Source organism: Dryobates pubescens, chromosome 25 (assembly GCF_014839835.1).
Source record: "Dryobates pubescens isolate bDryPub1 chromosome 25, bDryPub1.pri, whole genome shotgun sequence".
Lineage (NCBI taxonomy): Eukaryota > Metazoa > Chordata > Aves > Piciformes > Picidae > Dryobates > Dryobates pubescens.
This window is the reverse complement of record NC_071636.1, coordinates 1680621-1696480: the sequence shown is the minus strand read 5'-3', so window position 1 is coordinate 1696480 and position 15860 is coordinate 1680621. Positions and strand designations below refer to the sequence as shown.

Sequence of the window (15860 nt, the reverse complement as noted above, 5' to 3'; positions counted from 1 at the left end):
GTTGCTCACAGCCACATCCAGCCTGGCTGCAAACACCTCCAGGCATGAGGCTTCCACCACCTCCCTGGGCAACCTGTGCCAGGCTCTCACCACCCTCAGTGTTAAACATTTCTCCCTTCTCTCCAGTTTGAATCTCCCTCTTTCAGTTTCAAGCCATCACCTCTTGTCCTGGCACAACAGACCCTGCTCAAAAGTCTGTCTCCAGATTTTTTTCTCAGCCCCTTTCAGTGCTGAAAGGCCTCCTAAAGCTCTCCCTGGCTCCTTGTCTCCTCCAGGCTGAACCACCCCAATTCTCTCAGCCTATCCTCATAAGAGAGGTGCTCTTTAGCCCTTGGATCACTTTGTGGCCTTCCAAACATGCTTTTGCACCCCTTCCCACTTGCCTTCCTCCTTGCCCATGTCCCAGGGCAGCCAGCATGGACTGGTCTGGATTTGTCTGATGGGAGCTACTGGGGTTTGCCCTTTTGGGATGGAAAGAACCATCCTGAGCTGTGCCTCATTCCAAGGGCTGGGGAACATCATTCCAGAGAGGTGGTAGATAGCCCAGCCTTGGAAGCATTCCAGGTCAGTCTGCTTGGGGCTCTGAGCTGTCCTGCTCTGGTTGCAGCTGTCCCTGCTGGCTGCAGGGGGGTTGGAATGGATGAGCCTTAAAAAGATCACTTCCAGCTCAAACCATTCTGTGATTCTATCCTTCTTCAGATGCTCACAGACACAAAGGACCCTCCTGCTCCTGAGCCAGAAGCTCCATGTCCCTCCACAGGCAGAAAGCACCATTTGGGAGTCAAAGCAGTGAAACAGGAACCAGACCAATCCTAAATCTCATAAGGTTTGGGAAAGACAACAGCATCCTGACCCTGCAAAGCGCTTTGCCACGGGTTGTGGTGGAAATATTCCTTGCCAGATGCAAAGGAGCCACGGGGGGCACCTTAAGGCACCTTCATAGCCCTGCAACTGCCTTCTCAGGGATGGTTTTCTTTGCTTGGGTGTCTCAGCACGTCCCTGAGCTCACCAGCTGGGCTCCAAGCCCTAGACACCGGCAATTACAAACGTGATCTTCCTCCAGCTCAACCAGCAGCCGCTTCCCAGCCTCTGCAAGAGTTGGGCTGCAGTCAAGAATGAATCTGTCTGAAGATTAGGATCCAAGCACTCAAGCTCCTACTTGGAAATAAGTGATTAAAAAGAAAAGAAAGCCTTTGGGTTTCTGCAGGCAGACTTCAAGGGGGAAAAAATAATGACAGACATGAGAGCTGGGGCTGCTCAGCCTGGAGGAAAGAAGGCTTCAGGGAGACCTCAGAGCAGCCTTCCAGGACCAAAAAGGGGGTTACAGGAGAGCTGGGGAGGGAGTTTTGACATGGAATTGTAGCGATAGGATGAAGGGCAATGGATTGAAGCTTGAGGAGGGCAGACTGAGACTGGAGATGAGGAAGAAATTCTTTGCAGTGAGGCTGGGGAGACTCTGGCACAGGTTGCCCAGGGAGGTTGTGGATGCTTCTTCCTTGGAGGTGTTCAGGGCCGGCTTGGATGAGGCCTTGAGCAACCTGAGCTGGTGGGAGGTGTCCCTGCCCTTGGCAGGGGGGCTGGAAGTAGATGATCTTTGAGGTCCCTTCCAGCCCAAACCACTCTATAAACCTCTGAATTCCTTTCCCACCAACTTTCCAACAGGAAAGTGTTTGGGCAGTGTTTGTGCTAAACAAGCTGGTCAAGCTGTAGGCTTTGGGATGCAAGAGGCTTTCTGCCACCTCCTGTGCACTTAGAATCACAGAATTGTCAGGGTTGGAAGGGACCTCAAGGCTCAGCCAGTTCCAACCCCCTGCCATGGCCAGGGACACCTCACACTGCAGCAGGTTGCTCACAGCCACCTCCAGCCTGGCTGCAAACACCTCCAGGCAGGAGGCTGCCACCACCTCCCTGGGCAGCCTGTGCCAGGCTCTCACCACCCTCATGGGCAACAACTTCTTCCTCACATCCAATCTCAATCTCCCCATTTCTAGTTCTGCTCCATCCCCCCTAGTCCTATCCCTCCCTGACACCCTCAGAAGTCCCTCCCCAGCTTTCTTGGAGCCCCCTTCAGATACTGGAAAGCCACAATTAGGTCTCCTCAGAGCCTTCTCTTCTCCAGACTGCACAACCCCAACTCCCTCAGTCTGTCCCCATAGCAGAGCAGCTCCAGCCCTCTGCTCACCCTCCTGGCCCTTCTCTGGACCTCCAGACCCTTCCTGTGATAGCTAGTAGCTATTACAAAGTCCAGGGGGGTTCCTATGCTGTTCATTAACTGTAAATCTTGTGAATCCTGCAGATTTTATCCATGTTCATGGCATCCCCTTGTAGATTGGAGTTTTTGCCTGTAAATACAGCTCCCATTTGCTTCCAGCTGGGCTGGGCTGGCAAAGTTAATGTTGGGGGGGGAGGAAATTTCCACCCAGCACATCACGGCCCAGCACCACGGCCACGGGACGTTGCAGCACTGCTCCACAGACCTCCGCAGCGCCGTCAAAGCAGCCCAGGTGCCTCTGTCCCCGCCGCGACGAACGACTCCCTCTGCACGACGCCAAGCGGCGACCACCGCGCCGCTATTCGCTCGCCCTTTCTCGCTCGACAAGGAGCTGCCAACACCCAGACAAAGCCCTGGCTGATACCTATTATGCAGCACCTGAGCCCATTCAGCCACCACCTGCGCAACCTTTTCACGGCAGAGCTCAGCAGCCTCGCTTCCCCTCGCCCGCCGCCCGCCTCGTCAATCGCTCCCCATGGGGGCGGCCACAAAGCGCTGCTCCCGGGGCGGGCACGGAGCGCGGCTCCCGGGCGGGCACGGAGCGCGGCTCCCGGGCGGGCACGGCGGCTCCTGCCTTACCTCTTCAAGAGGTCTACCTTCAACCCTGCCATTGAGGCACCAGCCGGCTGCGAGCGAGCGAGGCTGGGGAGCACCAGGCCACGGGCAGCCCCCGCCTGCCCGCGGGAACAAAGGCAGATGATCTGCACCTCCAGCCGGATCCAGGCCTATTCACCGCGGGACTAGGGCTCTCTAAACCGAGCCTTGCCTTCTAAACCTCCCCACCCCAGCCGGCAGCAAAGCATGCAAGTGTTTGGGTTGGAAGAGACCCTTGAAGATCATCACAGAATCATCAACCAGGTTGGAAAAGACCTCAGAGATCATCAAGTCCAACCTAGCACCTAACACCTCCTGACAACTAAACCATGGCTCCAAGTGCCACATCCAAGCCTTTCCTGAACACCTGCAGGGATGGGGACTCCACCACCTCCCTGGGCAGCACATCCCAATGGCCAATTTCTCTTTCTGTGAGTGAAGAACTTTCTCCTCACCTCCAGCTTAAACTTTCCTTGGCACAGCTTGAGACTGTGTCCTCTTGTTCTGGTGCTGCTTGCCTGGGAGAAGAGACCAACCCCCACCTGGCTACAACCTCCCTTCAGGTAGTTGTAGAGAGCAATAAGGTCTCTCCTGAGCTTCCTCTTCTTCTCCAGGTTAAGCAACCCCAGCTCCCTCAGCCTCTCCTCACAGGGCTGTGCTGCAGACCCCTCCCCAGCCTTGTTGCCCTTCTCTGGATGTGTTCAAGTCTCTCAATGTCCTTCTTAAATTGAGGAGCCCAGAACTAAGCATTCAAGTCCAAGTGTTCCCCCAGCACTAAGCCACATCCCTCAGCACCACATCTCCAGGGCTTTGAAACCCCTCCACAGATGGAGACTCCACCACTGCCCTGGGCAAGGCCTTGACAACCCTTTAGGTGACATGAGTCCCAGCACCCAGCCAAGTCACAGGCTCACAGATTGCATCAGGTTGGAAGGGACCCTCAAAGGTTATCTTGTCCAACACCCCTGCAGTCACCAGGGACAGCTCCAGCTAGAGCAGGCTGCCCAGGGACACAGCAAGGCTGGTCTTGAATGTCTTCAGGGACAGGTTCTCAACTACCTCCCTGGCCAACCTGTTTCAATGCTTCCACCACTCTCATTGTGCAGAACTTCCTCCTGATGCTTGGGAATGTTTAAGACTAGGCTGGATGAGGAGCTGCTCTGGACAACCTGTTCCAGCCTCTCACCAGCCACACAGTAAAGAGCTTTCTCCTGATGTCCAGCCTGAATCTCCCCTGCTCCAGTTTCAAACCATTGCCCCTCATCCTACCACCCTTCTAAAGACTCCTTCCCCAAGTCCCAGCCAGAGCTGCAGGGCAGTAGGGACAACACAGCCAAGCAGCTCAGGGAGGTGCAAAGATCCTTCTTGGGGGTGCCCAGCATTGAGGAGCCCCTCTCAAGCCACAGCACAACCTCAGCTCATAGCCCTCCTCAGTGCTAGGACAGTCCCAGCCCTGCTGCACAGATGCAAGTGTCTATTCAAAATGAGTTTTTGAAGTGTTCAGCCAAGCAAGCCAAATCCCAAATTGCTTTATAAACACTCTGCCTTTCACCAGCGTGGGCTGAAGACATCAGCAATGGGAGTAAAGCCAAAGTGACTTGCAGAGGAACAATTTGGGAAGGATGAGTGAGGAAGAGCTGGAGCACTGCCTCTTGATATTTTTCCCATTTGATGGGAAAACAGCCCCAGCCATCCCCCCTCCCACTGGAGTTTTTTCCCCTCCCTCACAACATTGGTGGTCACCACCTCTAAACTGAAGGCCACCTCCTAGCTGTCGATGGGCATCACACCAAGACACAGACTGCTGGGGGATGGAAGGGACCGCTGGGGATCATCCAGTCCAACCCCCCTGCTAAAGCAGGGGCACCCACAGCAGCTTGGGTGTCACAGGGTCACAATGGCCAGCTGGGTTTGGAAGCTCTCCAGAGCTGGAGACTCCACAACCTCTCTGGACAGCCTGCTCCAGGCCTCCAGCACCCTCACAACACACAAGCTTCTCCCAGGTTTGTTTGTGCCCACTGCCCCTTGTCCTGTCCCTGGGCACCACTGACAAGAGCCCAGCCCCAGCCTCTTGCTGAGCACTGATCAGATCCCCTCTGGGGCTGCTCTTTTCCAAGCTCAACAGCCCCCAGGGCTCTCAGCCTTTGCTCCTCACAGAGATGCTCCAGGCCCCTCAGCAGCTTCATAGCCTCCACTGGACTCTCTACAATAGTTCCTTGTCTGCCTTGAACTGGAGAGCCCAGAACTGGACCAAAACCTCCAGATATGGCCTGGCTAAGGCAGGGCAGAGGGAGAGAAGAACCTCCCTCAACCACCTCTACCACCTCTATATCGATATCCAGCACCTCTGTAGGACCAAAGACCTCAGCCTGGCTCCTGGCTCAGGAGCAGGAGTTGATTGAGTTGCACACAGGCTGCCAGGCTGTTCCTTGCTGGTGCTTGGTGCTTTTCATCCCTCTGCCCAACCATCCACATAAACACCCACTCAATTAACTAGGATCACTTAAACACCCCAAAGTGAGAAATGCCAGACCCCAGGGAGCTCCTTACTCGCTGGGTCTGCTGATTTATGGGCAACCAGCTCAGATACCATGGTGACAGCCAGCACTCTGCACCCAGGGGAGACACAGAGGGGGAACTAATAAAGTACTTTAATATAAAAATACCTCTGCTAGCAGCTTACATCTGCTCTCCAGGAAAGGCAGAGCCAAGGGAGGGCTGCTCCAGTGCTCACACATTCCCCATCCATTTACACACTCTCAGGGTTTCACAGGGAAGAAGAAATCTCTGGGGGATACTAAGAAAGAGCTGGGACTGCTCCATTAGGCAGGGGAAGTAGAATTAGGCTGGGGAAATAGAAGAGCCCCAGAAAAGAGGATGGTCCTTTTGTCCTGCACTCACTGTCTCTGCCCAATGGAAGCTCCATCCTTCGATGGCTATTGCTTAGGAAGCAGAAATGCCTTCCCAGCAGCTGGCACATGAGGTAACTACAGAGGAGGAGAAGAGAGGGAGGGAAGGAAGGAAGGAGAAGAGAGGGAGGGAGGGAGGGAGGGAGGGAGGGAAGGAAGGAGAAGAGAGGGAGGGAGGGAAGGAAGGAAGGAGAAGAGGGAGGGAGGGAAGGTAGGAAGGAAGGAAGGAGAAGAGAGGGAGGGAGGGAGGGAAGGAAGGAAGGAGAAGAGAGGGAGGGAGGGAAGGAAGGAAGGAGAAGAGGGAGGGAGGGAAGGTAGGAAGGAAGGAAGGAGAAGAGAGGGAGGGAGGGAAGGAGAAGAGAGGGAAGGAAGGAAGGAAGAAGGAGCCAGAGTCAGAGTAGAGCAGCTCTTCTACAGCTGCAGGGAGAAGAGCTGAGAGAGAGGTGACTGCAAAGCAGCCTCAGACCCTGGAGGCTTCTCTAAAGCCCTGGCTGCAAACAAGTCCTTTGAAACTGCCTGGTTCTTGGGGTGGCCCTTTGCTGCCTGCTGAAAGGGCTCTGAGAGGGCTGGCTGGGGGCAAGGGGCCGGGTGAAGGAGTTTTGACCTCCCCTTGCCTTTGAAGGAGCTTAATGTATTCTCCATGGCACCATCCTCCTGCTATTCTCAACTACAGGAAGGAACAGAAACTTCAACAACCAGCCTGCTTCTGAAGAGAGGGAAGCTGCAAGGTTTTCAAGCCAGGCAGCTGCTGTGCAAAAAAGCCCAACCCTGCTTTGGCCTAGGAACAATTAGCATTAATAATATTAATAACAATACATTGGTAACACTGTCACAGGAGGGATCTGCTGCCCTGGGCAGCTGCTTCTGTCTCTAGGTAGGAGGATGACTCACAGGTGGAGGGAGGGGATTTTACCCTTCTGCTGTGCTCTGCTCAGAGCTTCTCTGCAGTCCTCAGCACAGACCTGTTGGAGCAGGGTCAGAGGAGACCACAGCAATGCTGGCAGGGCTGGAAGCCCTCTGCTGGGAGGCCAGGCTGGGAGGGTTGGCCTTGGGCAGCCTGGAGCAGAGAAGGCTCCAGGGAGACCTTCTGGTGGCCTTGCAGTGCTGAAAGGGCTGAGCAGAAAGCTGGGGACAGGCTTCTGAGCAGGGGCTGCTGTGCCAGGACAAGGGGGGATAGTTTGCAACTAAAAGAGGGAGATTGAGAGTGGAGAGCAGGGAGAAATGTTTGCCACTGAGGGTGGGGAGAGCCTGTCCCAGGTTGCCCACAGAGGTGGGAGATGCTCCATCCTTGGAGGCATTCCAGGTGAGATTGTTTGGGGCTGTGATCAACCTGCTCTGGTTGCAGCTGTCCCTGCTGAGTGCAGGGGGGTTGGACTGGATGAGCTCTAAAGGTCCTTCCCAACCCAAGTGTGGTGGGTTGAAAATTCCTCCTACCCCCCCAAACATTAAATTTGCCAGACCAGCTCAGCTGGAAGCAAATGGAAGCTGTATGTACAGGCAAAACTTCCTTCCCACCCCACCCCAGCCCATCAGTCTGGGGGTGCCCCAGGGCCTTCCCCAGCAAACAAACCCTGCCTGGCCCCACAGAGGAACTGAGGATCCTCTAAGAAAAATAACAATAATAACAATAGTGAATCATGCTGAGATGTCACTCCAGAGTGAAGGGAAGAGCTGGCAGAAGCAAAAAGCCTTTGGTGGGACCATGTCTCAGCAGGGCACTTAATCACAGGCTTTCCCTCAAACAGCCACTTACATCCCCTGCTCTCCAGTGAAGTGCCTGGGCTCCCAGCCCCGCTGTGTTAAGTGCTTTCCCCAACAAGCCATGGCCAAAATAGAAGTGTTTTGAAACACTTCACCAGCACAAAGGAGAGCCTGTCCCTCCAGCATCCCTGTGCCAGAGGAGTGCTGCTGAGGAGCAGCCACCAGCCAGGAGCCGATGCTACGGTGCCAAAGCTCAGCCAGCACCCTGAGCTGCCCCGGCACCCTGAGCACCCTGAGCTGCCCTGGCACCCTGAGCTGCCCCAGCACCCTGAGCACCCTGAGCAGCCCCGGCACCCTGAGCTGCCCCGGCACCCTGAGCACCCTGAGCTGCCCCAGCACCCTGAGCACCCTGAGCTGCCCCAGCACCCTGAGCACCCTGAGCTGCCCCAGCACCCTGAGCACCCTGAGCTGCCCCAGCACCCTGAGCTGCCCCAGCACCCTGAGCACCCTGAGCTCCCCCAGCACCCTGAGCTGCCCCAGCACCCTGAGCACCCTGAGCTGCCCCAGCACCCTGAGCTGCCCCAGCACCCTGAGCACCCTGAGCTGCCCCAGCACCCTGAGCACCCTGAGCTGCCCCAGCACCCTGAGCTGCCCCAGCACCCTGAGCACCCTGAGCTGCCCTGGCACCCTGAGCTGCCCCAGCACCCTGAGCACCCTGAGCTGCCCCAGCACCCTGAGCACCCCGAGCAGCCCCGGCACCCCAAGCAGCCCCAGCTTGTGGTTCATAGGATCACAGAATTGAGTTGGAGAAGACCTTTGTGATCGTGGAACCCAAGCACTAACCCAGCACTGCCAGATCACCACTCACCATGGCCCTCAGCACCACATCTCCACGGCTTTGAAACCCTTCTGTGAATGGAGACTCCACCACTGCCCCAGGCAGCCTGTTCCAGGCCTTGACAACTTTTTCAGGGAAGAAATTGTTCCTCATGTCCAATCTAAACCTCCCCTGGGGCAACCTGAAGACATTTCCTCTTGTCCTATGGCTTGTTCTTTGGGAGAAGAGTCCAACCTCCACCTCACTCCAACCTCCTTTCAGGGAGCTGTAGAGAGCCAGAAGCTCTCACCTGAGCCTCCTTCTCTCCAGGCTGGACAACCCCAGTTCCTTCAGTTGCTCCTCATAAGCCTTGGGCTCTAGACCCTTCCCCAGCTTCTCTGCCCTTCCCTGGACCTGCTCCAGCCCCCCAATGTCCTTCTTGGAGTAAGCACCCAAAAGTGAGCCCAGGATTCAAGGTGTGGCCTCCACCAAACCCCCTTTTGGGAACTGAATATTTCCTCATGTCCACTTTGCTCAGGGGAGACCTCACCTGGAGTACTGTGTCCAGGTCTGGAGCCCTCAATACAGGAAGGACATGGACCTGATGGAGAGGGTCCAGAGAAGGGCCATGAGAATGCTCAGGGGGTTGGAGCAGCTCTGCTGCAAGGACAGGCTGAGGGAGCTGGGGGTGTTCAGCCTGGAGAAGGGAAGGCTCCAGGGAGACCTAACAGAGACCTTCCAGTACCTGAAGGGGGCTACAGGAAGGATGGAGAGAGACTGTTCACAAAGGACAAGGAGCAGTGGCTTCAAACTAGAGCAGAGCAGATTTAGATGGGATGTAGGGAGCCAGTTCTTCACCAGGAGGGTGGTGGAACACTGGCACAAGTTGCCCAGGGAGGTGCTTGAGGCTCCATCCCTGGAGATATTCAAGGTGAGGCTGGACAGGGCTGTGGGCAACCTGATCTAGTTGCTGATGTCCCTGCTGTCTGCAGGGGGGGGTTGGACCAGATGACCTTTGGAGGTCCCTTCCAGCCCTATGATTCCATGAGAAGCCAAACCCTCAGAGAGCACCAAGCTGCCTTTCCCCATCCCTCCCACCCTCATCACTCAGAATATTTTGGTCTCCTCCCCACCTTACCCTGCTCCACCAGCTGCCCACAGCCAGGCTGCCTCCAGGTGGAAGATCCATAGCCTTTTAATGTATGTATTAATACCCACATTGACTGTGCTGTTGTCAGTCATTATCAAGATTTCTCCAGCCTGATGGCCTCTTATTGATCGTGAAGGAGTTTGTTCCCTTGGGCCAATCCATTCTGATCCAGCCCCTGGCAGGAGATCAATACCTATTTATTATATGATCTACAAGCTCCATTATTTAACTGCCAGGAGAAGGAGGAATGTAGCAAGAAAGTCAGAGGAGGGAAAACAACCCAGAGGCAGGGCAGGAGGAGATGCTCCAGCTCCAAACCCCAGCAGCCAAGCGAGGGGAAGGGGAGGGGGAGGCAGGACCTCAAGGCTTCCCCACCCAAGAGCCACCCAGAGGTAGGGAGAGAAGGGCCAGGGCCAAAAGGCAGCTTGTGAAAACCTCAGCTCCTGGATCATAAACATGGCAGAAGCACAGAACCATTAGGGCTGGAAAACACCCTTCAAGATCACAGAGTTCCACTGTGACCCAGCTACCATGGCCACTAAACTCCAGCCTGAAGCACCACATCTGCAGCTCCCTGAACACCTCCAGGCATGGGGACTCCACCACCTCCCTGGGCAGCCTGTTCCAACCCCTCACCACCCTTGCAGGGAAGAAATGTTTCCTGATCTCCAACCTCACCCTCCCCTGGCACTCCTGAAGTCCATTTCCTCTCATCCTCTCACTGGTTACTTGGGAGGATGTGTGGCTCTAGAAGAGAGTGTGGCAGCTCTGTGACTCAGTTTCCCTCCCCTTGAGCAGGATTCAGAGCTCCTGCTGAACTTTCCAGGGCAGGAAAGAAGGCTGAGAGGACGTAGTTTGTAATCATTTGGTTGCACAAGTTGGGAGAGAAGGGCCAGAGCCAAAAGGCAGCTTGGAAAAGCCTCAGCTCCTGGATCATAAGCATGACAGAAGCACAGAACCATTAGGGCTGGAAAAGACCCTTTGAGACCACAGAGTTCAACTGTGACCCGGCTACCATGGCCACTAAACTCTAGCCTGAAGCACCACATCTTATTAAACCCAGTCTGCTTTGCCATGGAGTTAAAAATCAGCCATGGAGGAGAAAAGCCTCTGTCCCTCTGGAGCAGAGGACCTGAGGTTATGCTCATCCCCAGCTCTCAGCTCCACCTTGCTAACCAAGAGCTCCAGGGAAGGGTTTGGGAGATGCTCCCTCTCTGGTAGAAATGTTCCAGGAGCCTCTGCTGAAAGGCACCTTGGACAAATTAACTCTCTTTATACAGTCCTGCCACGGTCAAGCTTCACTCCTAATGTGCTCCAGTGTTCAGCTTGCTCCTCCTGATGCATCCCAGCAGGGCCATAAATCATGGATGGCCACGTGGTGCCTGGTGGGACTCCTCATTGCATCCTCTAGATCCAGAGTCACTCCAGCACTGCACTGTGAGCAGAGAGGAGCCAAAACCTGCCCAGAAGCATCTCAGGGCGCAGACCCCAGGGGCTCTGCTCAGGCTGCTGGTGCCACATGTGAGCTTTGAACTGAAAACCAAAGCAACCTTCTCAGAAGAGCTGCATCCACCCCCACACAAGCCAAGGGAAGCTCCAAGAGGGGCAAGCTCCAGCTCAGACCTCAATCCCCTCCTGCATTCCACATTCACATCCAACACAAACCACCACAGACCCACCCAGGAAGCTGCACCCCAGCATGCTGTTCCCACCCTCCTCTCCCCCTCCTTTCAGCACAGACCCAATGGCTCCCAGGAGGGCTCAAGAAGCCTTAAAATCCCTTTCTGGTTGTTTTTGTTTTCGTTTTCCTGGAAGGAACACCCAGAAGCCTGAACCCTGCTGCTTCCTGCAATCCATTCCCTCTTGTGGGTGGCTTGAGTCATTTTCCTAGCATAAGGAAACTGTTAGACTTTGCCTTCTGAAGGACCTCCTGGGTGGCTCAGGCTTTGCCCTCCCCTCCCCAGCGGGGGCTGGGACCAGGAGCCCTGAGGACCCGAGGGGAGCTTACCCAGGCCTGGCTTTGTCTCACTCTACACCAAGTTGTCATTTGCCTGTTCTCAGCACACAAAAAAATTGGCATTTCCCTTTCATTTCCACCAGGCTGAGGACTTTGATGCCTCTCCTGCTAATCCATTTCTGCAGCACTGGCAGCACCAAGGCTCACACTCGCTCCTGCTCCAGACTAATTAAGATGAATGTTAACCATCCCCACTGCTCATTACCCAGGAGAAAATCTATTAGCAGCTCTGATGGAAGAGCTCTTTGGAGCCACCACCTCCCCTCACCCAAAGAAGCTGAATTTCTTTCCTTTTCGACTCAGACACATTAAGAGACACCTCAGGAACCAGAGACTGGGTTGGGTTGGGAAGGATCTTTCAAGGTGACCCAGTCCAACCCCCCTGCAGCCAGCAGGGACAGCTGCAAGCAGAACAGATTGATCACAGCCCCAACCAACCTCACCTGGGATGGTTTCAGGCATTGGGGCATCTCCCACCTCTCTGGGCAGCCTGGCACAGGCTCTCCCCACCCTCAGTGGCAAACATTTCTTCCTTCTCTCCCCTCTGAATCTCCCTCTTTCAGTTTCAAGCCATCACCTCTTGTCCTGGCACAGCAGCCCCTGCTCCAAGGTCTGTCCCCAGCTTTCTGATTGCCCTCTTTCAGGACTGAAAGGCCACCAGAAGGTCTCCCTGGAGCCTTCTCTTCTCCAGGCTGCCCAAGCCCAACTCTCTCAGCCTGGCCTCCCAGCAGAGGGCTTCCAGCCCTGCCAGCATTGCTGTGGCCTCCTCTGGCCCTGCTCCAACAGGTCCCTGTCTCTGCTGAGGACTCCAGAGCTGCCCCAGCACTGCAGAGAGGTCTCAGCAGAGCACAGCAGAGGAGCAGAATCCCTTCCCTGCCCCTGCTGCCCACACTGCTGAGGATCAGCCCAGGGCAGGGCTGGCTGTGGGCTGGCAGCACACATTGCCAGCTCATGTCCAGCTTTTCACACCCCCACCAGCACCCCCCAAGACCTTCTCCTCAGGGCTGTCCTTCATTCCCCAGCCTGGATTGATACCAGGGGTTGCCCTGACCCACGTGCAGGACCTTGCACTTGGCCTGGCTGAACCTCATGGAGTTCACACAGCCTCACTTCTCCAGCTTGTCCACGTGCCCCTGAACCATATCCTGCCCCTCAGGTGTGTCAAGCCCACCACTCAACTTGCTGCCATCTCCAAACACGAGGAGGAGGCACTCAAGGCCACCATCTGTGACACTGGTGAAGACATTAAGCAGCGCTGGTCCCACCCACGATGCTTGATGCAGAGGAAAATCAGACCATTAACCCCAAGCATGACACCACCAGCCTGCTTCTGCCTCAGTTTCCCCACCCAGCTTTTGCCTGTGCACAGTGATGATTGCAGGGGGAGGGGCTGGGGGGGAGATATCTTCCTGCTAATGAGGCAATCCTTGAATATCACAAACGAGCAGGAAGGAAAACGCAGGGACGTGGAGCAGCAAAAATAAAGCCTGCTATAAATAATCCCCCTCCAGCACGGCTGGTGAAGCCCCTTCCAGGGCTGGGCAGCTGCTTGCAGCCTGCCAGCAGCAAAATGGAGATTTCTTTAACAGCTCCAAGGAAATTGCTCTCTTTTTCTTGCTGGGGGGGAAAGAAGCAAGCCATCCTAGAGCGACCGGCCCTGGGCACCCAGATGGAAAGGCTGCAGCACGCAGCCGGTCCTGCCCCAGGGGTGTGCAGAGAGCTGAGCAAGCCTGGGCACCCTGCCTCGGCAATCACAGAACTGCTTGGCTTGGAAAAGACCTCAAAGATCATCCAGGCCAACCAGCATCCCAACAACCACCATGGCCATTAAACCATGGCCCCCAGGTGCCCTGGCCACAGGTTCCTTGAACAGCTCCAGGGCTGGGGACTCCACCACCTCCCTGGGCAGCCTGTGCCAATCCCTGACAGCTCTTGCAGCAAAGAAACTTTTCCTAATCTCCAACCTAAGCCTCCCCTGGCACAACCCCAGGCCATTTCCTCTCCTTCTATCCCCTGATCCCAGGGAGAAGAGACCAAACCTCAGCTCACTGCAGCCTCTTTTCAGGGAGTTGCAGAGAGCAATGAGGTCTCTCCTCAGCCTCCTTGTCTCTACACTAAGCCACCCCAGCTCCCTCAGCTGCTCCTCACCAGCCCTGTTCTCCAGACCCTTCAGCAGCTCTGTTGCCCTTCTCTGGACAGGCTTCAGCAGCTCAATGTCTGTAATTAGCTCCATCAGAGAGCTGGGACTGATTTTCCTTCACTCCAAGCAAAACCTGTCCTATCCCTTAGGAAAGACCTGTTCCAGGGAGCAGGGAAACATGCATGGGATGGAGACCTCCACGTGGTGAGAAGGCTTTTCCCCACAGGAGGTAACCACGGATGCCCCAAGAAGCTTCCAGAACTCTTCAACCAAGCAGAGTCCACACAAGGGCCAGAGGTACAAGGAAGGGAGCATCCCTAGGACATGTTAGGGGAGCTTTTACCCTGAAAGCCCAAGGAGTTGCTCCTGGAGAAGCACCAGCAGCACAGAGCCCTGTAGGAAGCCTCAAAAGGGAATGAGTTGTGTCTGGAGATGAGCTTCAGGTACCAAATGTGCTCTCCTGCAGTCCTGACCCTCCTAAAAATGGCTGGAGACTGAACTGAGCCCCCTTCCAGGATCCCCCTTCCAGGATCCCCCTTCCAGGATCCCCCTTCCAGGATCCCCCTTGGCTTTCCCTCATCCTCATGGCCAGCACCAGCACAGGCCAAGAACTGATCACATCCCAGAGCTATCCCAGCAGGAGAAAAACCAAACAGGCTTCCAGCTGCAACTGAAAAGCTGTTGTGGTGGTTTGGATCAGACTTTTTCTAGTGGTGCCCAGGGACAGGAGGCACAAACTGGAGCCCAGGAGGTTCCACCTGAGCAGGAGAAGAAGAGTCTTTGGTGTTGGAGGGTGCTGGAGGGTTGGAGCAGGCTGCCCAGAGAGGTTGTGGAGTCTCCTTGTGTGGAGAGCTTCCAACCCCCCCTGGGCACTGTGCTGCTGGGCAAGCTGCTGGGGGTGCCCTGCTTTAGCAGGGTGGGGGTGGACTGGATGAAGCCCAGAAGTCCCTTCCAACCCCCACCATGGTGGGATTTAGTCTTCAAAGGATAGAGATAAGAGCAGGTTGCTCCTTGCAGGCAAAGAGGTGGTGATGCTCCAAGAGGTGTCAAGCACAGGTTAAGTTTAGGGCAATCCAAAAAAGTTCTACTTTAACCTCAAAAAGAGGACCAAGGGGAGGTGGGAACACGAGCAAGCAGCACTGGACACTTCCCAACCCTGGTGTCAATGCAGCAGCTGCTGCAGCACAGGTATTCATTTTGTCAGACTGTCAGAAGTGTCACCTCCCTGGTTTCATCTAAAGAGGCATCAGAACAGACAACACTTTACAGCCAGAGAAAAGCCAGGATCTGTTGCCCAGGTTTGGGTATTGAATAGGACTGAAAAGCTGAGCACAAAGGGGCTATGAAGGGACCATGGAGGGGAGCAAGCTGGAGAAGCAGCAGCAGCAGGGAGGAAGAGAGGGCTGGGGGGGCTCTGACGCACAGATCAATACCTGTGTTTGCAGACTTAGCATAAAGCTTTTGGACAGGAGCTGATTGATGGAGACCTGAAAGGCTGCTGAGTTCTCCCAGGTGGCTGTTTTGTGCTCCAAAATCAAAAGCCTGGGTTTTTTTCCAGTTCACAGGTGCAGAAAGACAGCCTCTGGTTGGAGTCACCCTGCCACAGAATCATTGAGTCCCAGCGTGGTGAGGCTTGGAAGTGACTTCTGGAGATCATCCACTCCAAGCACGGCACCCACAGCAGCTTGCTCAGGGTCACAATGGCCAGGGGGGGTTGGAAGCCCTCCAGAGGAGACTCCACAACCTCTCTGGGCAGCCTGCTCCAGCCCTCCAGCACCTTCACACCAAACAAGTTTCTCCTCCCCTTCAGGTGGAACCTCCTGGGTTCCAGTTGGTGCCCATTGCCCCTTGTCCTGTCCCTGGGCACCACTGAGCAGAGTCTGGCCCCAGCCTCTTGTTCCCCACCCTTTAGCTCTTGCTGAGCATTGATCATCTCCCCTCTGGGGCTGCTCTTCTCCAGGCTCTCAGCCCCAGGGCTCTCAGCCTTTGCTCCTCACAGAGATGCTCCAAGCCCCTCAGCAGCTTTGGACTCTCCCCAGCAGTTCCCTGTCTCTCTTGAACTGGGGAGCCCAGAACTGGGAACTTTCCAACCAAAACCATGATCCTGAGCTCTCTCCTGTTAGTCCCACACTCAGTTTGGGGGTTGACAGAGAAAACAGCTGGGGAAAGGGATGAAATGCTCCAGGAAGCCACGATTTGTCTTGAAGGGTCTCCCATCTGCTTGGGAGCGAGGAGGCCCCAGGGATGGGCTCCAGTCCCA

The 15860-nt window shown here is 55.5% G+C and overlaps 1 protein-coding gene across 1 annotated transcript in view; it reads right to left on the bottom strand.

Moving 5' to 3' along the window:
* Window positions 1–15860, bottom strand: part of KSR2 (kinase suppressor of ras 2) — an 88476-nt gene that overhangs the window by 14114 nt on the left and 58502 nt on the right. The window lies entirely within an intron of this gene.